The 25204-nt window shown below is 46.6% G+C and overlaps 6 non-coding genes across 6 annotated transcripts; all 6 read right to left on the bottom strand.

Moving 5' to 3' along the window:
• Nucleotides 1-2290: 2290 nt before the first annotated feature.
• On the bottom strand, nt 2291-2363 carry TRNAR-UCU (transfer RNA arginine (anticodon UCU)). The gene has a single exon. It is a non-coding gene; the product is annotated as a tRNA-Arg (tRNA).
• Nucleotides 2364-9324: 6961 nt separating this feature from the next.
• Nucleotides 9325-9397, bottom strand: TRNAR-CCU (transfer RNA arginine (anticodon CCU)). Its single transcript has one exon. It is a non-coding gene; the product is annotated as a tRNA-Arg (tRNA).
• Nucleotides 9398-10969: 1572 nt separating this feature from the next.
• On the bottom strand, nt 10970-11042 carry TRNAR-UCU (transfer RNA arginine (anticodon UCU)). Its single transcript has one exon. It is a non-coding gene; the product is annotated as a tRNA-Arg (tRNA).
• Nucleotides 11043-11435: 393 nt separating this feature from the next.
• Nucleotides 11436-11508, bottom strand: TRNAR-UCU (transfer RNA arginine (anticodon UCU)). The gene has a single exon. It is a non-coding gene; the product is annotated as a tRNA-Arg (tRNA).
• Nucleotides 11509-14927: 3419 nt separating this feature from the next.
• Nucleotides 14928-15000, bottom strand: TRNAR-UCU (transfer RNA arginine (anticodon UCU)). Its single transcript has one exon. It is a non-coding gene; the product is annotated as a tRNA-Arg (tRNA).
• A 6933-nt stretch (nt 15001-21933) lies between these two features.
• TRNAR-CCU (transfer RNA arginine (anticodon CCU)) lies at nt 21934-22006 on the bottom strand. The gene has a single exon. It is a non-coding gene; the product is annotated as a tRNA-Arg (tRNA).
• Nucleotides 22007-25204: the final 3198 nt, after the last annotated feature.

Below are 25204 nucleotides of genomic sequence, written 5' to 3'. Positions count from 1 at the left end.
CGTTAGGCCACGAATGCGATGTGCGAGTGATGCACTGGCGTTACTTTCCTTAGCGCGTTTACTCTAGGTTACTGTAGAACACAACATCGAAAGGAATATAGGGGAAATGGAAATGCATATGCTTTGGTTCAAGCAAGAAAACTGTGGGAGAAACCCTTTGTTATTGAAAAAGTATAACCCACCCTCCGCGGGACTCGAACCCGCAAACCCCGGTTTACGAGACCGATGCCTTATCCGTTAGGCCACGAGGACGATGTGCGGGCGATGCACTGGCGTTCCTTTCATTAGCGCTTTTACTCTAGGTTGCAGTAGAAAACACCATCGAAAGGAATATAGGGGAAATAGAAATGCATATGCTTTGGTTCAAGCAAGAAAATTGTGGGAGAAACCCTTTGTTAATGAAAAAGTATAACCCACCCTCCGCGGGACTCGAACCCGCAATCCCCGGTTTATGAGACCGACGCCTTATCCGGTAGGCCATTAGGGCGATGTGCGAGCGATGCACTAGCGTTCTTTTCATTAGCGCGTTTACTCTAGGTTACAGAAGAACACATCATCTAAAGGAATATAGGAGAAAAGGAAACGCATATGATTTGCTTCAAGCAAGAAAACTGTAGCACGAACCCTTTGGTAATGAAAAAGAATATCCCAACCTCGGCGGGACTCGAACCCGCAGTACCCGGTTTAGGAGAAAGATGCCTTATCCGTTAGGCCACAAGGGGGTAGTGGGCGGTGCACTGGCGTTCCTTTCATTAGCGCTTTTACTCTAGGTTGCAGTAGAACACACCAACGAAAGAAATTTAGGGGAAAAGGGAACACATATGCTTTGCTTCACGCAAGAAAACTGTAGCACAAACCCTTTGTTAATGAAAAAGAATAACTCACCCTTGGTGGACTCGAACCCGCAATCCCCGGTTTAGGAGACCAATGCCTTATCCGTTAGGCCACGATGGCGATGTGCGAGCGATGCACTAGCGTTCCTTTCATTAGCACGTTTACTCTAGGTTACTGTAGAACCCACCATCGAAAGGAATATAGGGGAAAAGGAAACGCAGATGCTTTGCTTCAAGCAAGAAAACTGTAGCAGAAACCCTTGGTAATGAGAAAGAATATTCCACCGTTGGTAGGACTCGAACCCGCAATCCCCGGTTCAGGAGACCGATGCCTTATCCGTTAGGCCATGAGGGCGATGTGCGAGTGAAGCACTGGCGTTCCTTTCATTAGCGCTTTTACTCTAGGTTGCAGTAGAACACATCTTCCAAAGGAATATAGGGGAAAAGGAAACGCATATGCTTTGCTTCAAGCAAGAAAACTGTAGCACAAACCCTTTGTTAATGAAAAAGAGTAACCCACCCTCGTCGGGACTCGAACCCGCAATCCCCGGTTTAGGAGACCGATGCCTTATCCGTTAGGCCATGATAGCGATAGTGGGCGGTGCACTGGCGTTCCTTTCATTAGCGCTTTTACTCTAGGTTGCAGTAGAACACACCAACGAAAGGAATATAGTGGAAAAGGAAACGCATATGCTTTGCTTCACGGAAGAAAACTGTAGCACAAACCCTTTGTTAATGAAACAGAATAACTCACCCTTGGTGGGACTCGACCCCGCCATCCCCTGTTTAGGAGACCGATGCCTTATCCGTTAGGCCACGAGGGCGATGTGCGAGCGATGCATTGGCGTTCCTTTCATTAGCGCTTTTACTCTAGGTTACAGTAAAACACACAATCGAAAGGAATATAGGCGAAAAGAAAATGCATATGCTTTGGTTCAAGCAAGAAAACTGTGGGAGAAACCCTTTGTTAGTAAAAAAGGATACCCCACACTCGGCGGGACTCGAACCCGCCATCCCCGGTTAAGAAGACCGATGCCTTATCCGTTAGGCCACGAGGGCGATGTGCGAGTGATGCACTGGCGTTCGTTTCATTGGCGCTTTTACTCTAGGTTGCAATAGAACACATTATCCAAAGAAATATAGGGGAAAAGGAAACGCATATGCTTTGCTTCAAGCAAGAAAATTGTAGGAGAAACCCTTTTGTTATTGAAAAAGGATCACCCACTCCCGGCAGGACTCGAACCCGCCATCCCCGGACTAGAAGACCGATGCCTTATTCGTTAGGCCACAAGAGCGAAGTGCGACCGATGCACTGGCGTTCCTTTCATTAGCGCTTTTACTCCAGGTTACAGTAAAACACACAATCGAAAGGAATATAGGGGAAAGGGAAATGCATATGCTTGGGTTCAAGCAAGAAAACTGTGGGAGAAACCCTTTGTTAGTAAAAAAGGATAACCCACCCTCGACGGGACTCGAACCCGCAATCCCCGGTTTAGAAGACCGATGCCTTATCCGTTAGGCCACGAGGGCGATGTGCGAGCGATGCACTGGCGTTTTTTTCATTAGCGCTTTTACTCTACGTTACTGTAGCACACCATCGAAAGGAATATAGGAGAAAAGGAAACGCTTATGCTTTGCTTCAAGCAAGAAAACTGTGGGAGAAACCCTTTGTTATTGAAAAAGTATAACCCACCCTCCGCGGGACTCGAACCCGCAAACCCCGGTTTATGAGACCGATGCCTTGTCCATTAGGCCACGAGGACGATGTGCGGGCGATGCACTGGCGTTCCTTTCATTAGCGCTTTTACTCTAGGTTGCAGTAGAACACACCATCGAAAGGAATATAGGGGAAATAGAAATGCATATGCTTTGGTTCAAGCAAGAAAATTGTGGGAGAAACCCTTTGTTAATGAAAAAGTATAACCCACCCTCCGCGGGACTCGAACCCGCAATCCCCGGTTTATGAGACCGACGCCTTATCCGTTAGGCCATTAGGGCGATGTGCGAGCGATGCACTAGCGTTCTTTTCATTAGCGCGTTTACTCTAGGTTACAGAAGAACACATCATCTAAAGGAATATAGGGGAAAAGGAAACGCATATGATTTGCTTCAAGCAAGAAAACTGTAGCACAAACCCTTTGGTAATGAAAAAGAATATCCCAACCTCGGCGGGACTCGAACCCGCAGTACCCGGTTTAGGAGAAAGATGCCTTATCCGTTAGGCCACAAGGGGGTAGTGGGCGGTGCACTGGCGTTCCTTTCATTAGCGCTTTTACTCTAGGTTGCAGTAGAACACACCAACTAAAGAAATTTGGGGGAAAAGGGAACACATATGCTTTGCTTCACGCAAGAAAACTGTAGCACAAACCCTTTGTTAATGAAAAAGAATAACTCACCCCCTTGGTGGACTCGAACCCGCAATCCCCGGTTTAGGAGACCAATGCCTTATCCGTTAGGCCACGATGGCGATGTGCGAGCGATGCACTAGCGTTCCTTTCATTAGCACGTTTACTCTAGGTTACTGTAGAACCCACCATTGAAAGGAATATAGGGGAAAAGGAAACGCAGATGCTTTGCTTCAAGCAAGAAAACTGTACCAGAAACCCTTGGTAATGAGAAAGAATATTCCACCGTTGGTAGGACTCGAACCCGCAATCCCCGGTTCAGGAGACCGATGCCTTATCCGTTAGGCCATGAGGGCGATGTGCGAGTGAAGCACTGGCGTTCCTTTCATTAGCGCTTTTACTCTAGGTTGCAGTAGAACACATCTTCCAAAGGAATATAGGGGAAAAGGAAACGCATATGTTTTGCTTCAAGCAAGAAAACTGTAGCACAAACCCTTTGTTAATGAAAAAGAGTAACCCACCCTCGGCGGGACTCGAACCCGCAATCCCCGGTTTAGGAGACCGATGCCTTATCCGTTAGGCCATGATAGCGATAGTGGGCGGTGCACTGGCGTTCCTTTCATTAGCGCTTTTACTCTAGGTTGCAGTAGAACACACCAACGAAAGGAATATAGTGGAAAAGGAAACGCATATGCTTTGCTTCATGGAAGAAAACTGTAGCACAAACCCTTTGTTAATGAAAAAGAATAACTCACCCTTGGTGGGACTCGACCCCGCCATCCCCTGTTTAGGAGACCGATGCCTTATCCGTTAGGCCAAGAGGGCGATGTGCGAGCGATGCATTGGCGTTCCTTTCATTAGCGCTTTTACTCTAGGTTACAGTAAAACACACAATCGAAAGGAATATAGGCGAAAAGAAAATGCATATGCTTTGGTTCAAGCAAGAAAACTGTGGGAGAAACCCTTTGTTAGTAAAAAAGGATAACCCACACTCGGCGGGACTCGAACCCGCCATCCCCGGTTAAGAAGACCGATGCCTTAGCCGTTAGGCCAAGAGAGCAAATGTGCGATTGATGCACTGGCGTTCCTCTTATTAGCGCTTTTACTTTAGGTTACAGTAGAACACACCATCGAAATTAATATAGGAGAAAGGGAAATGCACATGCTTTGGTTCAAGCAAGAAAACTGTAGCAGAAACCCTTTCTTAATGAAAAAGAAAAACCCACCCTCGGCGGGACTCGAACCCGATATCTCCCGTTTAAAAGACCGATGCCTTATTTGTTAGGCAACGAGGGCGATGTGCGAGCGATGCACTGGCGTTCCTTTCATTAGCGCGTTTACTATAGGTTTCAGTAGAACACAACATCGAAAGGAATATAGGGGAAAAGAAGCGCATAAGCTTTGCTTCAAGCAAGAAAACTGTAGCAGAAACCTTTTGTTAATTGAAAAGAATAACTCACTGTTGTTGGGACTCGAACCCGCAATCCCCGGTTTAGGACACCGATGCCTTATCCGTTAGGCCACGAGGGCGATGTGCGAGCGATGCACTGGCATTTCTTTCATTAGCGCTTTTACTCTACGTTACTGCAGAACACACCATCGAAAGGAATATAGGAGAAAAGAAAACGCTTATGCTTTGCTTCAAGCAAGAAAACTGTAGCAAACACCCTTGGTAATGAAAAAGGATAACCCACACTCTGCGGGACTTGAACCATCAATCACCGGTTAAGAAGATCGATGCCTTATCCGTTAGGCCACGAGGGCAATGGGCGAGCGATGCACGGGCGTTCCTTTCATTAGCGCTTTTACTTTAGGTTACAATAGAACACACCATCGAAAGGAATATAGGAGAAAGTGAAATGCACATGCTTTGGTTCAAGCAAGAAAACTGTAGCACAAACCCTTTGGTAATGAAAAAGGATATCCCAACGTCGGCGAGATTCGAACCCGCCGTCCCCGGTTTAGAAGACCGATGCCTTATCCGTTAGGCCACGTGGGCGATAGCGGGCGGTGCACTGGCGTTCCCTTCATTAGCGCTTTTACTCTAGGTTGCAGTAGAACACACCATCGAAAGGAATATAGGAGAAAAGGAAACGCATATTCTTTGCTTCACGCAGGAAAACTGTAGCACGAACCCTTTGTTAATTGAAAAGAATAACTCACCGTTGTTGGGACTCGAACCCGCAATCCCCGGTTTAGGACACCGATGCCTTATCCGTTAGGCCACGAGGGCGATGTGCGAGCGATGCACTGGCGTTCCTTTCATTACCACTTTTACTTTAGGTTCCTGTAGAACACACCATCGAAATGAATGTAGGGGAAAAGGAAACGCATAAGCTTTGCTTCAAGCAAGAAAACTGTAGCAGAAACCTTTGGCAATAAAAAAGGATAACCCACACTCGGCGGGACTCAAACCTGCAATTCCCGGTTAAGAAGACCGATGCCTTAACCGTTAGGCCAAGAGAGCAAATGTGCGATTGACGCACTGGCGTTCCTCTCATTAGCGCTTTTACTTTAGGTTACAGTAGAACACACCACCGAAAGTAATATAGGAGAAAGGGAAATGCACATGCTTTGGTTCAAGCAAGAAAACTGTAGCAGAAACCCTTTGTTAATGAAAAGGAATAACCCACCCTCGGAGGGACTCGAACCCGCAATCCCCCGTTTAGAAGACCGATGCCTTATTTGTTAGGCCACGAGGGCGATGTGCGAGCGATGCACTATCGTTCTTTTCATTAGCGTGTTTACTCTAGGTTACAGTAAAACACACCATCGAAAGGAATATAGGAGAAAAGGAAACGCATATGCTTTGCTTCAAGCAAGAAAAGTGTAGCAAACACCCCTTTTGTTAATGAAAAAGGATCACCCACACCCGGCAGGACTCGAACCCGCCATCCCCGGTTTAGGAGACCGATGCCTTATCCGTTAGGCCACGAGGGCGATGCGCGAGCGATGCACTGGCGTTCCTTTCATTAGCGCTTTTACTCTAGGTTACAGTAAAACACACAATCGAAAGGAATATGGGGGAAAAGAAAATGCATATGCTTTGGTTCAAGCAAGAAAACTGTGGGAGAAACCCTTTGTTAGTAAAAAAGGATAACCCACCCTCGGCGGGACTCGAACTCGCAACTCCCGGTTTAGAAGACTGATGCCTTATGTTAGGCCACGAAGGCGATATGCGAGTGATGCACTGGCGTTCCTTTCATTAGCGCTTTTACTTTAGATTACAATAGAACACACCATCGAAAGAAATATAGGAGAAAGGGAAATGCACATGCTTTGGTTCAAGCAAGAAAACTGTAGCACAAACCCTTTGGTAATGAAAAAGGATATCCCAACCTCGGCGAGACTCGAACCCGCAGTCCTCGGTTTAGAAGACCGATGCCTTATCCGTTAGGCCACATGAGCGATAGCGGGCGGTGCACTGGCTTTCCCTTCATTAGCACTTTTACTCTAGGTTACTGCAGAACACACCATCGAAAGGAATATAGGGGAAAAGGAAACGCATAAGCTTTGCTTCAAGCAAGAAAACTGTAGCAGAAACCTTTGGTAATGAAAAAGGATAACCCACACTCGGCGGGACTCAAACCCGCCATCCCCGGTTAAGAAGACCAATGCCTTATCCGTTAGGCCAAGAGAGCAAATGTGCGATTGAAGCACTGGCGTTCCTTTCATTAGCGCTTTTACTCTAGGTTGCAGTAGAACACAACATCAAAAGGAATATAGGGAAAAAGAAGCGCATATGCTTTGCTTCAAGCAAGAAAACTTTAGCGAAACCATTTCTGTGAATGAAAAAAAGAACCTACCCTTGGCGGGACTCGAACTTGAAATCCCCGGTTTAGGAGACCGATGCCTTATCCGTTAGGCCACGAGGGCGCTGTGCGGGCAATGCACTGGCGTTCCTTTCATTAGCGCTTTTACGCTAGGTTGCAGTCGAACACACCATCGAAAGGAATATAGGAGAAAGGGAAATGCGCATGCTTTGGTTTAAGCAAAAAAACTGTAGCACAAACCCTTTGGTAATGAAAAAGGATATCCCAACTTTGGCGAGACTCTAACCCGCAGTCCCCGGTTTAGGAGACCGATGCTTTATCCGTTAGGCCACGTGGGCGATAGCGGGCGGTGCACTGGCGTTCCTTTCATTAGCGCTTTTACTCTAGGTTGCAGTAGAACACACCATCGAAAGGAATATAGGGGAAAAGGAAACGCATATTCTTTGCTTCACGCTGGAAAACTGTAGCACAAACCCTTTGATAATTGAAAAATAACTCACCGTTGTTGGGACTCGAACCCGCAATCCCCGGTTTAGGACACCGATGCCTTATCCGTTAGGCCATGAGGGCGATGTGCGACCGATGCACTGGCGTTCCTTTCATTAGCACTTTTACTCTAGGTTACAGTAAAACACACCATCGAAAGAAATATAGGCGAAAAGGAAATGCATATGCCTTGGTTCAGGCAAGAAAAGTGTGGGAGAAACCCTTTGTTAGTAAAGAAGGATAACCCACCCTCGGCGGGACTCGAACCCGCAATCCCCGGTTTAGAAGACCCATGCCTTATCCGTTAGGCCACGAAGGCGATGTGCGGATGATGCACTGGCGCTCCTTTCATTAGCGCTTTTACTTTAGGTTACAGTAGAACACAACATCGAAAGGATTATAGGGGAAAAGAAGCGCATATGCTTTGCTTCTAGCAAGAAACCTTTAGCAGAAATCATTTCTTTGAATGAAAAAAAGAACCTACCCTCGGCGGGACTCGAACTTGAAATCGCCGGTTTAGGAGACCGATGCCTTATCCGATAGGCCACGAGGGCGCTGTGCGGGCGATGCACTGGCGTTCCTTCTATTAGCGCTTTTACGCTAGATTGCAGTCGAACACACCATCGAAAGGAATATAGGAGAAAGGGAAATCCACATGCTTTGCTTCAAGCCAGAAAACTGTGGGAGAAACCCTTTGTTAGTAAAAAAAGATAACCCACCCTTGGCGGGACTCGAACCCGCAATTCCCGGTTTAGAAGACCGATGCCTTATCCGTTAGGCCACGAAGGCGACGTGCGAGTGATGCACTGGTGTTCCTTTCATTAGCGCGTTTACTCTAGGTTACAGTAGAACACAACATCGAAAGGAATATAGGGGAGAAGGAAACGCATATGCTTTGCTGCAAGCAAGAAAACTGTGGCAGAAATCCTTTGTTAATGAAAAAGAATATCCCACCCTCGGTGGGACTCCACCCCTCTATCCCTGGTTTAGGAGACCGATGCCTTATCCGTTAGGCCACGAGGGCGATCTGCGAGCGATGCACTGGCGTTCCTTTCATTAGCGCTTTTACTCTAGGTTACAGTAAAACACACAATCGAAAGGAATATAGGAAAAAGAAAATGCATATGCTTTGGTTCAAGCAAGAAAACTGTAGCACAAACACTTGGTAATGAAAAGGATAACCCACCCTCGGCAGGACTCGAACCCGCCATCCCCGGTTAAGAATCCCGATGTCTTATTCTTTAGGCCACGAGAGCAATGTGCGATTGATGCACTGGCGTTCGTTTCATTAGCGCTTTTACTTAAGGTTACAGTAGAACACACCATCGAAATTAATATAGGAGAAAGGGAAATCACATGCTTTGGTTCAAGCAAGAAAACTGTGGGAGAAACTCTTTGTTAGTAAAAAAGGATAATCCACCCTCGGCGGGACTCGAACCCGCAATCCCCCGTTTAGAAGACCGATGCCTTATTCGTTACGCCATGAGGGAGATGGGCGAGCGGTGCACTAGCGTTGTTTTCATTAGCACATTTACTCTAGGTTACAGTAGAACACATCATCCAATGGAACATAGGGGAAAAGTAAACGCATATGATTTGCTTCAAGCAAGAAAACTGTAGCAGAAAGCTTTTCTGTGAATGAAAAAAAATAACCTCCCTCGGCGGGACTGGCACCCGCAGTCCCCGGTTTAGAAGAGCGATGCCTTATCCGTTAGGACACGAAGCCGATGTGCGAGTGATGCACTGGCGTTCCTTTCATTAGCGCGTTTAGTCTAGGTTACAGTAGAACACAACATCGAAAGGAATATATGGGAAAAGAAGCGCATAAGCTTTGCTTCAAGCAAGAAAACTGTAGCAGAAACCCTTTGTTAATGAAAAAGAATATCCCACCCTCGGCGGGACTCGACCCCGCGATCCCCGGTTTAGGAGACCGATGCCTTATCCGTTAGGCCACGAGGGCAATGGGCGAGCGATGCACGGGCGTTCCTTTCATTAGCGCTATTACTTTAGGTTACAATAGAACACACCATCGAAAGGAATATTGGAGAAAGAGAAATGCACATGCTTTGGTTCAAGCAACAAAACTGTAGCACGAACCCTTTGGTAATGAAAAAGGATATCCCAACGTCGGCGGGATTCGAACCCGCAGTCCCCGGTTTAGAAGACTGATGCCTTATCCGTTAGGCCACGTGGGCGATAGCGGGCGGTGCACTGGCGTTCCCTTCATTAGCGCTTTTACTCTAGGTTGCAGTAGAACACACCATCGAAAGGAATATAGGAGAAAAGGAAACGTATATTCTTTGCTTCACGCACGAAAACTGTAGCACAAACCCTTTGTTAATTGAAAAGAATAACTCACCGTTGTTGGGACTCGAACCCGCAATCCCCGGTTTAGGACTCCGATGCCTTATCCGTTAGGCCACGAGGGCGATGTGCGAGCGATGCACTGGCGTTCCTTTCATTAGCACTTTTACTCTAGGTTACTGTAGAACACACCATCGAAATGAATATAGGGGAAAAGTAAACGCATAAGCTTTGCTTCAAGCAAGAAAACTGTAGCAGAAACCCCTTTTGTTAATGAAAAAGAATCACCCACCCCCGGCAGGACATGAACCCGCCATCCCCGGTTTAGAAGACCGATGCCTTATTCTTTAGGCCTCGAGGGCGATGTGCGAGCGATGCACTAGCGTTCTTTTCATTAGCGCGTTTACTCTAGGTTACAGTAAAACACACCATCGAAAGGAATATAGGAGAAAAGGAAACGCATATGCTTTGCTTGAAGCAAGAAAACTGTAGCAGAAACCTTTGGTAATGAAAAAGGATAACCCACACTCGGCGGGACTCGACCCCGCGATCCCCGGTTTAGGAGACCAATGCCTTATCCGTTAGGCCAACAGAGCAAATGTGCGATTGAAGCACTGGCGTTCCTTTCATTAGCGCTTTTAATTTAGGTTACAGTAGAACACACCATCGAAGTTAATATGGGAGAAAGGGAAATGCACATCCTTTGCTTCAAGCAAGAAAACTGTGGGAGAAACCCTTTGTTAGTAAAAAAGGATAACCCATCCTCGGCGGGACTCGAACCCGCAATCCCCGGTTTAGAAGACCCATGCCTTACTCGTTAGGCCACGAAGGCGATGTGCGGATGAGGCACTGGCGTTTCTTTCATTAGCGCTTTTACTTTAGGTTACAGTAGAACACAACACCGAAAGGATTATAGGGGAAAAGAAGCGCATATTCTTTGCTTCTAGCAAGAAAACTTTAGCAGAAACCATCTCTGTGAATGAAAAAAAGAGCCTACCCTCGGCGAGAATCGAACTTGAAATCCCCGGTTTAGGAGACCGATGCCTTATCCGTTAGGCCACGAGGGCACTGTGCGGGCGATGCACTGGCGTTCCTTTCATTAGCACTTTTACGCTAGGTTGCAGTCGAACACACCAACGAAAGGAATATAGGGGAAAAGGAAACACATATGCTCTGCTTCAAGCAAGAAAACTGTTGCAGAAACTCTTGGTATTGAAAAAGGATAACCCACCCTCGGCGGGACTCGAACCCGCAAACCCCGGTTTAGAAGACCGATGCCTTATCCGTTAGGCCACGAGGGCGATGTGCGAGCGATGCACTGGCGTTCCTTTCATTAGCGCTTTTAATTTAGGTTACAGTAGAACTCACCATCGAAAGGAATATAGGAGAAAGGGAAATCCACATGCTTTGCTTCAAGCAAGAAAACTGTAGCACAAACCATTGGTAATAAAAAAGGATAACCCAACCTCGGCGGGACTCGAACCCGCAACTCCCGGTTTAGAAGACTGATGCCTTATGTTAGGCCACGAAGGCGATGTGCGTGCGATGCACTGGCGTTCCTTTCATTAGCGCTTTTACGCTAGGTTGCAGTCGAACACACCATCGAAAGGAATATAGGGGAAAAGGAAACACATATGCTCTGCTTCAAGCAAGAAAACTGTTGCAGAAACTCTTGGTATTGAAAAAGGATAACCCACCCTCGGCGGGACTCGAACCCGCAAACCCCGGTTTAGAAGACCGATGCCTTATCTGTTAGGCCACGAGGGCGATGTGCGAGCGATGCACTGGCGTTCCTTTCATTTGCGCTTTTAATTTAGGTTACAGTAAAACGCACCATTGAAAGGAATATAGGAAAAAGGGAAATCCACATGCTTTGCTTCAAGCAAGAAAACTGTGGCAGAAACCCTTTGTTAATGAAAAAGAATATCCCGCCCTCGGTGGGACTCGACCCCGCCATCCCCGGTTTAGGAGACCGATGCCTTATCCGTTATGCCATGAGGGAGATGTGCGAGCGATGCACTAGCGTTCTTTTCATTAGCACGTTTACTCTAGGTTACCATAGAACACATCATCCAAAGGAACATAGGGGAAAAGGAAACGCATATGATTTGCTTCAAGCAAGAAAACTGTAGCAGAAAGCTTTTCTGTGAATGAAAAAAAAATAACCTCCCTCCTAGGGACTCGAACCCGCAGTCCCCGGTTTAGAAGACCGATGCCTTATCCTTTAGGCCACGAGAGCGATGTGCGAGTGTTGCACTGGCGTTCCTTTCATTAGCGCTTTTACTCTAGGTTACAGTAAAACACACAATCGAAAGGAATATAGGAAAAAGAAAATGCATATGCTTTGGTTCAAGCAAGAAAACTGTGGGAGAAACCCTCTGTTAGTAAAAAAGGATAACCCACCCTCGGCGGGACTCAAACACGCAATTCCCGGTTTAGAAGTCTGATGCCGAGTGATGCACTGGCGTTCCCTTCATTAGCGCGTTTACACTAGGTTACAGTAGAACACAACATCGAAAGGAATATAGGAGAAAAGGAAACGCATATTCTTTGCTTCACGCAGGAAAACTGTAGCACAAACCCTTTGTTAATTGAAAAGAATAACTCACCGTTGTTGGGACTCGAACCCGCAATCTCCGGATTAGGACACCGATGCCTTATCCGTTAGGCCACGAAGGCGATGTGCGTGCGATGCACTGGCGTTCCTTTCATTAGCACTTTTACTCTAGGTAACTGTAGAACACACCATCGAAATGAATATAGGGGAAAAGGAAACGCATAAGCTTTGCTTCAAGCAAGAAAACTGTAGCAGAAACCTTTGGCAATGAAAAAGGATAACCCACACTCGGCGGGACTCAAACCCGCAATTCCCGGTTAAGAAGACCGATGCCTTAACCGTTAGGCCAAGAGAGCAAATGTGCGATTGATGCACTGGCGTTCCTCTCATTAGCGCTTTTACTTTAGGTTACAGTAGAACACACCACCTAAAGTAATATAGGAGAAAGGGAAATGCACATGCTTTGGTTCAAGCAAGAAAACTGTAGCAGAAACCCTTTGTTAATGAAAAGGAATAACCCACCCTCGGCGGGACTCGAACCCGCAATCCCCCGTTTAGAAGACCGATGCCTTATTTGTTAGGCCACGAGGGCGATGTGCGAGCGATGCACTATCGTTCTTTTCATTAGCGCGTTTACTCTAGGTTACAGTAAAACACACCATCGAAAGGAATATAGGAGAAAAGGAGCGCACATGCTTTGCTTCATACAAGAAAACTGTAGCAGAGACCCTTTGTTAATGAAAAAGAATAACCCACCCTTGGCGGGACTCGAACCCGCAATCCCCGGTCTAGGAGACCGATGCCTTATCCGTTAACCCACGAGAGCGATGTGCGAGTGATGCACTGGCGTTCCTTTTATTAGCGCTTTTACTCTAGGTTGCAATAGAACACATCATTCAAAGAAATATAGGGGAAAAGGAAACGCATATGCTTTGCTTCAACAAGAAAAGTGTAGCAAAAACCCCTTTTGTTAATGAGAAAGGATCACCCACACACGGCAGGACTCGAACCCGCCATCCCCGGTTTAGGAGACCGATGCCTTATCCGTTAGGGCACGAGGGCGATGCGCGAGCGATGCACTGGCGTTCCTTTCATTAGCGCTTTTACTCTAGGTTACAGTAAAACACACAATCGAAAGGAATATGGGCGAAAAGAAAATGCATATGCTTTGGTCCAAGCAAGAAAACTGTGGGAGAAACCCTTTGTTAGTAAAAAAGGATAACCCACCCTCGGCGGGACTCGAACTCGCAACTCCCGGTTTAGAAGACTGATGCCTTATGTTAGGCCACGAAGGCGATATGCGAGTGATGCACTGGCGTTCCTTTCATTAGCGCTTTTACTTTAGATTACAATAGAACACACCATCGAAAGAAATATAGGAGAAAAGGAAATGCACATGCTTTGGTTCAAGCAAGAAAACTGTAGCACAAACCCTTTGGTAATGAAAAAGGATATCCCAACCTCGGCGAGACTCGAACCCGCAGTCCTCGGTTTAGAAGACCGATGCCTTATCCGTTAGGCCACGTGGGCGATAGCGCGCGGTGCACTGGCTTTCCCTTCATTAGCACTTTTACTCTAGGTTACTGCAGAACACACCATCGAAAGGAATTTAGGGGAAAAGGAAACGCATAAGCTTTGCTTCAAGCAAGAAAACTGTAGCAGAAACCTTTGGTAATGAAAAAGAATAACCCACACTCGGCGGGACTCAAACCCGCAATCCCCGGTTAAGAAGACCAATGCCTTATCCGTTAGGCCAAGAGAGCAAATGTGCGATTGAAGCACTGGCGTTCCTTTCATTAGCGCTTTTACTCTAGGTTGCAGTAGAACACAACATCAAAAGGAATATAGGGAAAAAGAAGCGCATATGCTTTGCTTCAAGCAAGAAAACTTTAGCAGAAACCATTTCTGTGAATGAAAAAAAGAACCTACCCTCGGCGGGACTCGAACTTGAAATCCCCGGTTTAGGAGACCGATGCCTTATCCGTTAGGCCACGAGGGCGCTGTGCGGGCAATGCACTGGCGTTCCTTTCATTAGCGCTTTTACGCTAGGTTGCAGTCGAACACACCATCGAAAGGAATATAGGAGAAATGGAAATGCGCATGCTTTGGTTTAAGCAAAAAAACTGTAGCACAAACCCTTTGGTAATGAAAAAGGATATCCCAACCTTGGCGAGACTCTAACCCGCAGTCCCCGGTTTAGGAGACCGATGCCTTATCCGTTAGGCCACGTGGGCGATAGCGGGCGGTGCACTGGCGTTCCTTTCATTAGCGCTTTTACTCTAGGTTGCAGTAGAACACACCATCGAAAGGAATATAGGGGAAAAGGAAACGCATATTCTTTGCTTCACGCTGGAAAACTGTAGCACAAACCCTTTGATAATTGAAAAAATAACTCACCGTTGTTGGGACTCGAACCCGCAATCCCCGGTTTAGGACACCGATGCCTTATCCGTTAGGCCACCGCGGCGCTGTGCGGGCGGTGCACTGGCGTTCCTTCTATTAGCGCTTTTACGCTAGATTGCAGTCGAACACACCATCGAAAGGAATATAGGAGAAAGGGAAATCCACATGCTTTGCTTCAAGCCAGAAAACTGTGGGAGAAACCCTTTGTAAGTAAAAAAAGATAACCCACCCTCGGCGGGACTCGAACCCGCAATTCCCGGTTTAGAAGACCGATGCCTTATCCGTTAGGCCACGAAGGCGACGTGCGAGTGATGCACTGGTGTTCCTTTCATTAGCGCGTTTACTCTAGGTTACAGTAGAACACAACATCGAAAGGAATATAGGGGAGAAGGAAACGCATATGCTTTGTTCAAGCAAGAAAACTGTAGCAAAACCCTTTGTTAATGAAAAAGGATAACCCACCCTCGGCGGGACTCGAACCCGCAATCCCCCGTTTAGAAGACCGATGCCTTATTTGTTTGGCCATGAGGGCGATGTGCGAGCGATGCACTAGCGTTCTTTTCATTAGCGCGTTTACTCTAGGTTACAGTAGAACCCACCTTCGAAAGGAATATAGGGGAAAAGGAAATTCATATGCTTTGGTTCAAGCAAGAAAACTTTGGGAGAAACTCTTTGTTAATAAAAAGGATAACCCACCCTCCGCGGGACTCGACCCCTCTATCCCTGGTTTAGGAGACCGATGCCTTATCCGTTAGGCCACGAGGGCGATCTGCGAGCGATGCACTGGCGTTCCTTTCATTAGCGCTTTTACTCTAGGTTACAGTAAAACACACAATCGAAAGGAATATAGGAAAAAGAAAATGCATATGCTTTGGTTCAAGCAAGAAAACTGTAGCACAAACACTTGGTAATGAAAAGGATAACCCACCCTCGGCAGGACTCGAACCCGCCATCCCCGGTTAAGAATCCCGATGTCTTATTCGTTAGGCCAAGAGAGCAATGTGCGATTGATGCACTGGCGTTCGTTTTATTAGTGCTTTTACTTAAGGTTACAGTAGAACACACCATCGAAATTAATATAGGAGAAAGGGAAATTACATGCTTTGGTTCAAGCAAGAAAACTGTGGGAGAAACTCTTTGTTAGTAAAAAAGGATAATCCACCCTCGTCGGGACTCGAACCCGCAATCCCCCGTTTAGAAGACCGATGCCTTATTCGTTACGCCATGAGGGAGATGGGCGAGCGATGCACTAGCGTTGTTTTCATTAGCACATTTACTCTAGGTTACACTAGAACACATCATCCAATGGAACATAGGGGAAAAGTAAACGCATATGATTTGCTTCAAGCAAGAAAACTGTAGCAGAAAGCTTTTCTGTGAATGAAAAAAAATAACCTCCCTCGGCGGGACTGGCACCCGCAGTCCCCGGTTTATAACACCGATGTCTTATCCGTTAGGACACGAAGCCGATGTGCGAGTGATGCACTGGCGTTCCTTTCATTAGCGCGTTTAGTCTAGGTTACAGTAGAACACAACATCGAAAGGAATATATGGGAAAAGAAGCGCATAAGCTTTGCTTCAAGCAAGAAAACTGTAGCAGAAACCCTTTGTTAATGAAAAAGAATATCCCACCCTCGGCGGGACTCGACCCCGCCATCCCCGGTTTAGGAGACCGATGCCTTATCCGTTAGGCCACGAGGGCAATGGGCGAGCGATGCACGGGCGTTCATTTCATTAGCGCTTTTACTTTAGGTTACAATAGAACACACCATCGAAAGGAATATAGGAGAAAGAGAAATGCACATGCTTTGGTTCAAGCAACAAAACTGTAGCACAAACCCTTTGGTAATGAAAAAGGATATCCCAACGTCGGCGGGATTTGAACCCGCAGTCCCCGGTTTAGAAGACCGATGCCTTATCCGTTAGGCCACGTGGGCGATAGCGGGCGGTGCACTGGCGTTCCTTTCATTAGCGCTTTTACTCTAGGTTGCATTAGAACACATCATCCAAAGAAATATAAGGGAAAAGGAAACGCATATGCTTTGCTTCAAGCAAGAAAAGTGTAGCAAAAACCCCTTTTGTTAATGAAAAAGAATCACCCACCCCCGGCAGGACATGAACCCGCCATCCCCGGTTTAGAAGACCGATGCCTTATTCTTTAGGCCTCGAGGGCGATGTGCGAGCGATGCACTAGCGTTCTTTTCATTAGCGCGTTTACTCTAGGTTACAGTAAAACACACCATCGAAAGGAATATAGGTGAAAAGGAAACGCATATGCTTTGCTTCAAGCAAGAAGACTGTAGCAGAAACCTTTGGTAATGAAAAAGGATAACCCACACTCGGCGGGACTCAAACCCGCGATCCCCGGTTAAGAAGACCAATGCCTTATCCGTTAGGCCAACAGAGCAAATGTGCGATTGAAGCACTGGCGTTCCTTTCATTAGCGCTTTTAATTTAGGTTACAGTAGAACACACCATCGAAGTTAATATGGGAGAAAGGGAAATGCACATCCTTTGCTTCAAGCAAGAAAACTGTGGGAGAGACCCTTTGTTAGTAAAAAAGGATAACCCACCCTCGGCGGGACTCGAACCCGCAATCCCCGGTTTAGAAGACCCATGCCTTACTCGTTAGGCCACGAAGGCGATGTGCGGATGAGGCACTGGCGTTTCTTTCATTAGCGCTTTTACTTTAGGTTACAGTAGAACACAACACCGAAAGGATTATAGGGGAAAAGAAGCGCATATTCTTTGCTTCTAGCAAGAAAACTTTAGCAGAAACCATCTCTGTGAATGAAAAAAAAGAGCCTACCCTCGGCGGGAATCGAACTTGAAATCCCCGGTTTAGGAGACCGATGCCTTATCCGTTAGGCCACGAGGGCACTGTGCGGGCGATGCACTGGCGTTCCTTTCATTAGCACTTTTACGCTAGGTTGCAGTCGAACACACCAACGAAAGGAATATAGGGGAAAAGGAAACACATATGCTCTGCTTCAAGCAAGAAAACTGTTGCAGAAACTCTTGGTATTGAAAAAGGATAACCCACCCTCGGCGGGACTCGAACCCGCAAACCCCGGTTTAGAAGACCGATGCCTCATCCGTTAGGCCACGAGGGCGATGTGCGAGCGATGCACTGGCGTTCCTTTCATTAGCGCTTTTAATTTAGGTTACAGTAGAACTCACCATCGAAAGGAATATAGGAGAAAGGGAAATCCACATGCTTTGCTTCAAGCAAGAAAACTGTAGCACAAACCATTGGTAATTAAAAAGGATAACCCAACCTCGGCGGGACTCGAACCCGCAACTCCCGGTTTAGAAGACTGATGCCTTATGTTAGGCCACGAAGGCGATATGCGAGTGATGCACTGGCGTTCCTTTCATTAGCGCGTTTACTCTAGGTTACAGTAGAACACAACTTCGAAAGGAATATAGGGGAAAAGTAAACGCATATGCTTTGGTTCAAGCAAGAAAACTGTAGCAAAACCCTTTGTTAATGAAAAAGGATACCCCACCCTCGGCGGGACTCGAACCCGCAATCCCCCGTTTAGAAGACCGATGCCTTATTCGTTTGGCCATGAGAGCGATGTGCGAGCGATGCACTAGCGTTCTTTTCATTAGCGCGTTTACTCTAGGTTACAGTAGAACCCATCATCGAAAGAAATATAGGGGAAAAGGAAATTCATATGCTTTGGTTCAAGCAAGAAAACTTTGGGAGAAACTCTTTGTTAATAAAAAGGATAACCCACCCTCCGCGGGACTCGAACCCGCAATCCCCTGTTTAGGATACCGATCCCTTACCGTTAGGCCACGAAGCCGATGTGCGAGCGATGCACTAGCGTTCTTTTCATTAGCGCGTTCACTCTAGGTTACAGTAGAACCAATCATCGAAAGGAATATAGGGGAAAAGGAAATGCATATGCTTTGGTTCAAGCAAGAAAACTGTAGCAGAAACCCTTTGTTAATGAAAAAGAATATCCCACCCTCGGCGGGACTCGACCCCGCCATCCCCTCTTTAGGAGACCGATGCCTTATCCGTTAGACCACGAGGGCGATGTGCGAGTGTTGCACTGGCGTTCCTTTCATTAGCGCTTTTACTCTAGGTTACAGTAAAACACACAATCGAAAGGAATATAGGAAAAAGAAAATGCATATGCTTTGGTTCAAGCAAGAAAACTGTGGGAGAAACCCTTTGTTAGTAAAAAAGAATAACCCACCCTCGGCGGGACTCAAACACGCAATTCCCGGTTTAGAAGTCTGATGCCGAGTGATGCACTGGCGTTCCCTTCATTAGCGCGTTTACACTAGGTTACAGTAGAACACAACATCGAAAGGAATATAGGAGAAAAGGAAACGCATATTCTTTGCTTCACGCAGGAAAACTGTAGCACAAACCCTTTGTTAATTGAAAAGAATAACTCACCGTTGTTGGGACTCGAACCCGCAATACCCGGTTTAGGACACCGATGCCTTATCCGTTAGGCCACGAGGGCGATGTGCGAGCGATGCACTGGCGTTCCTTTCATTAGCGCTTTTACTCTAGGTTACAGTAAAACACACAATCGAAAGGAATATAGGGGAAAAGAAAATGCATATGCTTTGGTTCAAGCAAGAAAACTGTGGGAGAAACCTTTTGTTAGTAAAAAAGGATAACCCACCCTCGGCGGGACTCGAACCAGCAATTCCCGGTTTAGAAGGCTGATGCCTTATGTTAGGCCACGAAGGTGATGTGCGAGTGATGCACTGTCGTTCCTTTCATTAGTGCATTTAAACTAGGTTACAGTAGAAAACAACTTCGAAAGGAATATAGGGGAAAAGGAAACGCATATGCTTTGGTTCAAGCAAGAAAACTGTAGCAAAACCCTTTGTTAATGAAAAAGGATAACCCACCCTCGGCAGCACTCGAACCCACGATCCCCGGTTAAGAAGACCGATGCCTCATCTGTTAAGCCGCGAGGGCGATGTGCGAGCGATGCACTGGAGTTCCTTTCATTAGCACTTTTACTCTAGGTTACAGTAGAACACACCATCGAAAGGAATATGGGGGCAAAGGAAACGCATATGCTTTGCTTCAAGCAAGAAAACTGTAGCCAAAATCCTTGGTAATGAAAAAGCATAACCCAAACTCGGCAGGGATTCGAACCCGCAATCCCTGGTTAAGAAGACCGATGCCTTATCCGTTTGGCCACGAGAGCAATGTGCGATTGATGCACTAACGTTCCTTTCATTAGCGCTTTTACTTTAGGTTACAGTAGAACACACCATCGAAATTAATATAGGGGAAAGGGAAAGGCACAGGCTTTGGTTAAAGCAAGAAAACTGTAGCAGAAATTCTTTGTTAATGAAAAAGGATAACCCACCCTCGGCGGGACTCGAACCCGCAATCTCCCGTTTAGAAGACCGATGGCTTACCCGTTAGGCCACGAGGTCGATGTGCGAGCGTTGCACTAGCGTTCTTTTCATTAGCGCGTTTACTCTAGGTTACAGTAAAACACACCATTGAAAGGAATTTAGGGGAAAAGGAGCGCATATACTTTGCTTCAAAGAAGAAAACTGTAGCAGAAACCTTTGGTAATGAAAAAGGGAGACCCACCCTCGGCGGGACTCGAACCCGCCATCCCCCGTTTAAAAGACCGTTGCCTTATTCGCTAGGCCACAAGAGCGATGTGCGACCGATGCACTGGAGTTCCTTTCATTAGCGCTTTTACTATAGGTTGCAGTAAAACACACCATCGAAAGGAATATAGGGGAAAAGGAAATGCATATGCTATGGTTCAAGCAAGAAAACTCTGGGAGAAACCCTTTGTTAGTAAAAAAGGATAACCCACCCTCGGGGGGACTCGAACCCGAAATCCCCGGTTTAGAAGACCCATGCCTTATCCGTTAGGCCACGAAGGCGATGTGCGGATGATGCACTGGCGTTCCTTTCATTAGCGCTTTTACTATAGGTTGCAGTAAAACACACCATCGAAAGGAATATAGGGGAAAAGGAAATGCATATGCTTTGGTTCAAGCAAGAAAACTGTGGGAGAAACCCTTTGTTAGTAAAAAAGGATAACCCACCCTCGGGGGGACTCGAACCCGCAATCCCCGGTTTAGAAGACCCATGCCTTATCCGTTAGGCCACGAAGGCGATGTGCGCATGATGCACTGGCGTTCCTTTCATAAGCGCTTTTACTTTAGGTTACAGTAGAACACAACATCGAAAGGAATAGAGGGGAAAAGAAGCGCATATGCTTTGCTTCAAGCAAGAAAACTTTAGCAGAAACCATTTCTGTGAATGAAAAATAGAACCTACCCTCGGCGGGACTCGAACCCGCAAACCCCGTTTTAGAAAACCGATGCCTTATCCGTTAGGCCACGAGGGCGATGTGCGAGCGATGCATTGGCGTTCCTTTCATTAGCGCTTTTAATTTAGGTTACAGTAGAACGCACCATCGAAAGGAATATAGGAGAAAGGGAAATCCAAATGCTTTGCTTCAAGCAAGAAATTTGTAGCATGAACCATTGGTAATAAAAAAGGATAACCCACCCTCGGCGGGACTCGAACCCGCAATCCCCCGTTTAGGATACCGATGCCTTATCCATTAGGCCACGAGGGCGATGTGCGGGCGATGCACTGGCGTTCCTTTCATTAGCGCTTTTACGCTAGGTTGCAGTCGAACACACCATCGAAAGAACTATAGGGGTAAAGGAAACGCATACGCTTTGCTTTAGGCAAGAAAACTGTAGCAGAAACCTTTTGGTAATGAAAAAGAATACACCACCTTTGGCGGGACTCGAACCCGCAATCCCCGGTTAAGGAGACCGATGCCTTACCCGTTAGGCCACGAGGGCGATGTGCGAGTGATGCACTGGCGTTCCTTTCATTAGCGTTTTTACTCTAGGTTGCAGTAGAACACATCTTCCAAAGGAATATAGGGGAAAAGGAAACGCACATGCTTTGGTTCAAGCAAGAAAACTGTGGGAGAAACCCTTTGTTAATAAAAAAGGATAACCCACCCTCCGCCGGACTCGAACCCGCAATCCCCTGTTTAGAATACCGATGCCTTATCCGTTAGGCCACGAGGGCGATGTGCGAGTGATGCACTGGCGTTCCTTTCATTAGCGCTTTTACTCTAGGTTACTGTAGAACACACCATCGAAAGGAATATAGGGGAAAAGGAAACGCATATGCTTTGCTTCAAGCAAGAAAACTGCAGCAGAAACCTTTTCGGTGAATGAAAAAAAAAATAACCTACCCTCGGCGGGACTCGAAGCCGCAATCCCCGGTTTAGGAGACCGATGCCTTATCCGTTAGGCCACGAGGGCGATAGCGGGCGGTGCACAGGTGTTCCTTTCATTAGCGCTTTTGCTCTAGGTTGCAGTAGAACACACCATCGAAAGGAATATAGGGGAAAAGGAAACGCATATGCTTTGCTTCACGCAAGAAAACTTTAGCAGAAACCCTTTGTTAATTCAAAAGAATAACTCACCGTTGTTGGGACTCAAACCCGCAATCTCCGGATTAGGACACCGATGCCTTATCCGTTAGGCCACGAGGGCGATGTGCGTGCGATGCACTGGCGTTCCTTTCATTAGCACTTTTACTCTAGGTTACTGTAGAACACACCATCGAAAGGAATATAGGGAAAAAGGAAACGCATAAGCTTTGCTTCAAGCAAGAAAACTGTAGCACAAACCCTTGGTAATGAAAAAGGATAACCCACCCTCGGCAGGACTCGAACCCGCCATCCCCGGTTAAGAAGCCCGATGTCTTATTCGTTAGGCCACGAGAGCAATGTGCGATCGATGCACTGGCGTTCGTTTCATTAGCGCTTTTACTTCAGGTTACAATAGAACACACCATCGAAAATAATATAGGAAAAGGGAAATGCACATGCTTTGGTTCAAGCAAGAAAACTTTAGCAGAAACCCTTTGTTAATGAAAAAGGATAACCCACCCACGGCGGGACTCGAACCCGCAATCCCCCGTTTAGAAGACCGATGCCTTATTCGTTACGCCATGAGGGAGATGTGCGAGCGATGCACTAGCGTTCTTTTCATTAGCACGTTTACTCCAAGTTACCATAGAACACATCATCCAAAGGAACATAGGGGAAAAGGAAACGCATATGCTTTGCTTCAATCAAGAAAACTGTAGCAGAGACCCTTTGTTAATGAAAAAGAACAACCCACCCTTGGCGGGACTCGAACCCGCAATCCCCGGTTTAGGAGACCGATGCCTTATCTGTTAGGCCACGAGAGCGATGTGCGAGTGATGCACTAGCGTTCTTTTCATTAGCGCGTTTACTCTAGGTTACAGTAAAACACACCATCGAAAGGAATATAGGAGAAAAGGAAACGCTTATGCTTTGCTTCAAGCAAGAAAACTGTAGCAGAAACCTTTAGTAATGAAAAAGGATCACCCACCCCCGGCAGGACTCGAACCCGCCATCCCCGGTTTAGAAGACCGATGCCTTATTCGTTAGGCCACGAAGGCGATGTGCGGATGATGCACTGGCGTTCCTTTCATTAGCGCTTTTACTTTAGGTTACAGTAGAACACACCATCGAAATTAATATAGGAGAAAGGGAAATGCACATGCTTTGGTTCAAGCAAGAAAACTGTAGCAGAAACCCTTGTTAATGAAAAAGGATAACCACCCTCGGCGGAACTCGAACCCGCAATCCCCCGTTTACAAGACCGATGCCTTATTTGTTAGGCCACGAGGGCGATGTGCGAGTGATGCACTGGCGTTCCTTTCATTAGCGCTTTTACTTTAGGTTGCAGTAGAACACACCATCGAAAGGAATATAGGGGAAAAGAAAACGCATTTGCTTTGCTGCAAGCAAGAAAACTCTGGCAGAAACCCTTTCTTAATGAAAAAGAATATCCCACCCTCGGCGGGACTGAACCCCGCCATCCCCGGTTCAGGAGACCGAGATCTTATCCGTTAGACCACGAGGGCGATGTGCGAGCGATGCATGGCGTTCCTTTCATTAGCGCTTTTACTCTAGGTTACAGTAAAACACACAATCGAAAGGAATATAGGGGAAAACAAAATGCATATGCTTTGGTTCAAGCAAGAAAACTGTGGGAGAAACCCTTTGTTAGTAAAAAAGGATAACCCACCCTCGGTGGGACTCGAACCAGCAATTCCCGGTTTAGAAGGCTGATGCCTTATGTTAGGCCACGAAGGTGATGTGCGAGTGATGCACTGTTGTTTCTTTCATTAGTGCATTTACACTAGGTTACAGTAGAAAACAACTTCGAAAGGAATATAGGGGAAAAGGAAACGCATATGCTTTGGTTCAAGCAAGAAAACTGTAGCAAAACCCTTTGTTAATGAAAAAGGATAACCCACCCTCGGCAGGACTCGAACCCGCGATCCCCGGTTAAGAAGACCGATGCCTCATCTGTTAAGCCGCGAGGGCGATGTGCGAGCGATGCACTGGAGTTCCTTTCATTAGCACTTTTACTCTAGGTTACTGTAGAACACACCATCGAAAGGAATATGGGGGCAAAGGAAACGCATATGCTTTGCTTCAAGCAAGAAAACTGTAGCCAAAATCCTTGGTAATGAAAAAGCATAACCCAAACTCGGCAGGGATTCGAACCCGCAATCCCCGGTTAAGAAGACCGATGCCTTATCCGTTTGGCCACGAGAGCAATGTGCGATTGATGCACTAACGTTCCTTTCATTAGCGCTTTTACTTTAGGTTACAGTAGAACACACCATCGAAATTAATATAGGGGAAAGGGAAAGGCACAGGCTTTGGTTAAAGCAAGAAAACTGTAGCAGAAATTCTTTGTTAATGAAAAAGGATAACCCACCCTCGGCGGGACTCGAACCCGCAATCTCCCGTTTAGAAGACCCATGCCTTATCCGTTAGGCCACGAAGGCGATGTGCGGATGATGCACTGGCGTTCCTTTCATTAGCGCTTTTACTTTAGGTTACAGTAAAACACACCATCGAAAGGAATATAGGGGAAAAGGAAATGCATATGCCTTGGTTCAAGCAAGAAAACTGTTGGAGAACCCCTTTGTTAGTAAAAAAGGATAACCCACCCTCGGGGGGACTCGAACCCGCAATCCCCGGTTTAGAAGACCCATGCCTTATCCGTTAGGCCACGAAGGCGATGTGCGGATGATGCACTGGCGTTCCTTTCATTAGCGCTTTTACTATAGGTTGCAGTAAAACACACCATCGAAAGGAATATAGGGGAAAAGGAAATGCATATGCTTTGGTTCAAGCAAGAAAACTGTGGGAGAAACCGTTTGTTAGTAAAAAAGGATAACCCACCCTCGGGGGGACTCGAACCCGCAATCCCCGGTTTAGAAGACCCATGCCTTATCCGTTAGGCCACGAGAGCGACGTGCGATTGATGCACTAACGTTCTTTTCATTAGCGCTTTTACTTTAGGTTACAGTAGAACACACCATCGAAATTAATATAGGAGAAAGGGAAATGCACATGCTTTGGTTCAAGCAAGAAAACTGTAGCAGAAACCCTTTGTTAATGAAAA

This window comes from Rhipicephalus microplus, chromosome 2 (assembly GCF_043290135.1).
Source record: "Rhipicephalus microplus isolate Deutch F79 chromosome 2, USDA_Rmic, whole genome shotgun sequence".
NCBI lineage: Eukaryota > Metazoa > Arthropoda > Arachnida > Ixodida > Ixodidae > Rhipicephalus > Rhipicephalus microplus.
Note: the sequence above shows the minus strand (reverse complement) of the source record. Positions and strands in the feature narration are given on the sequence as shown.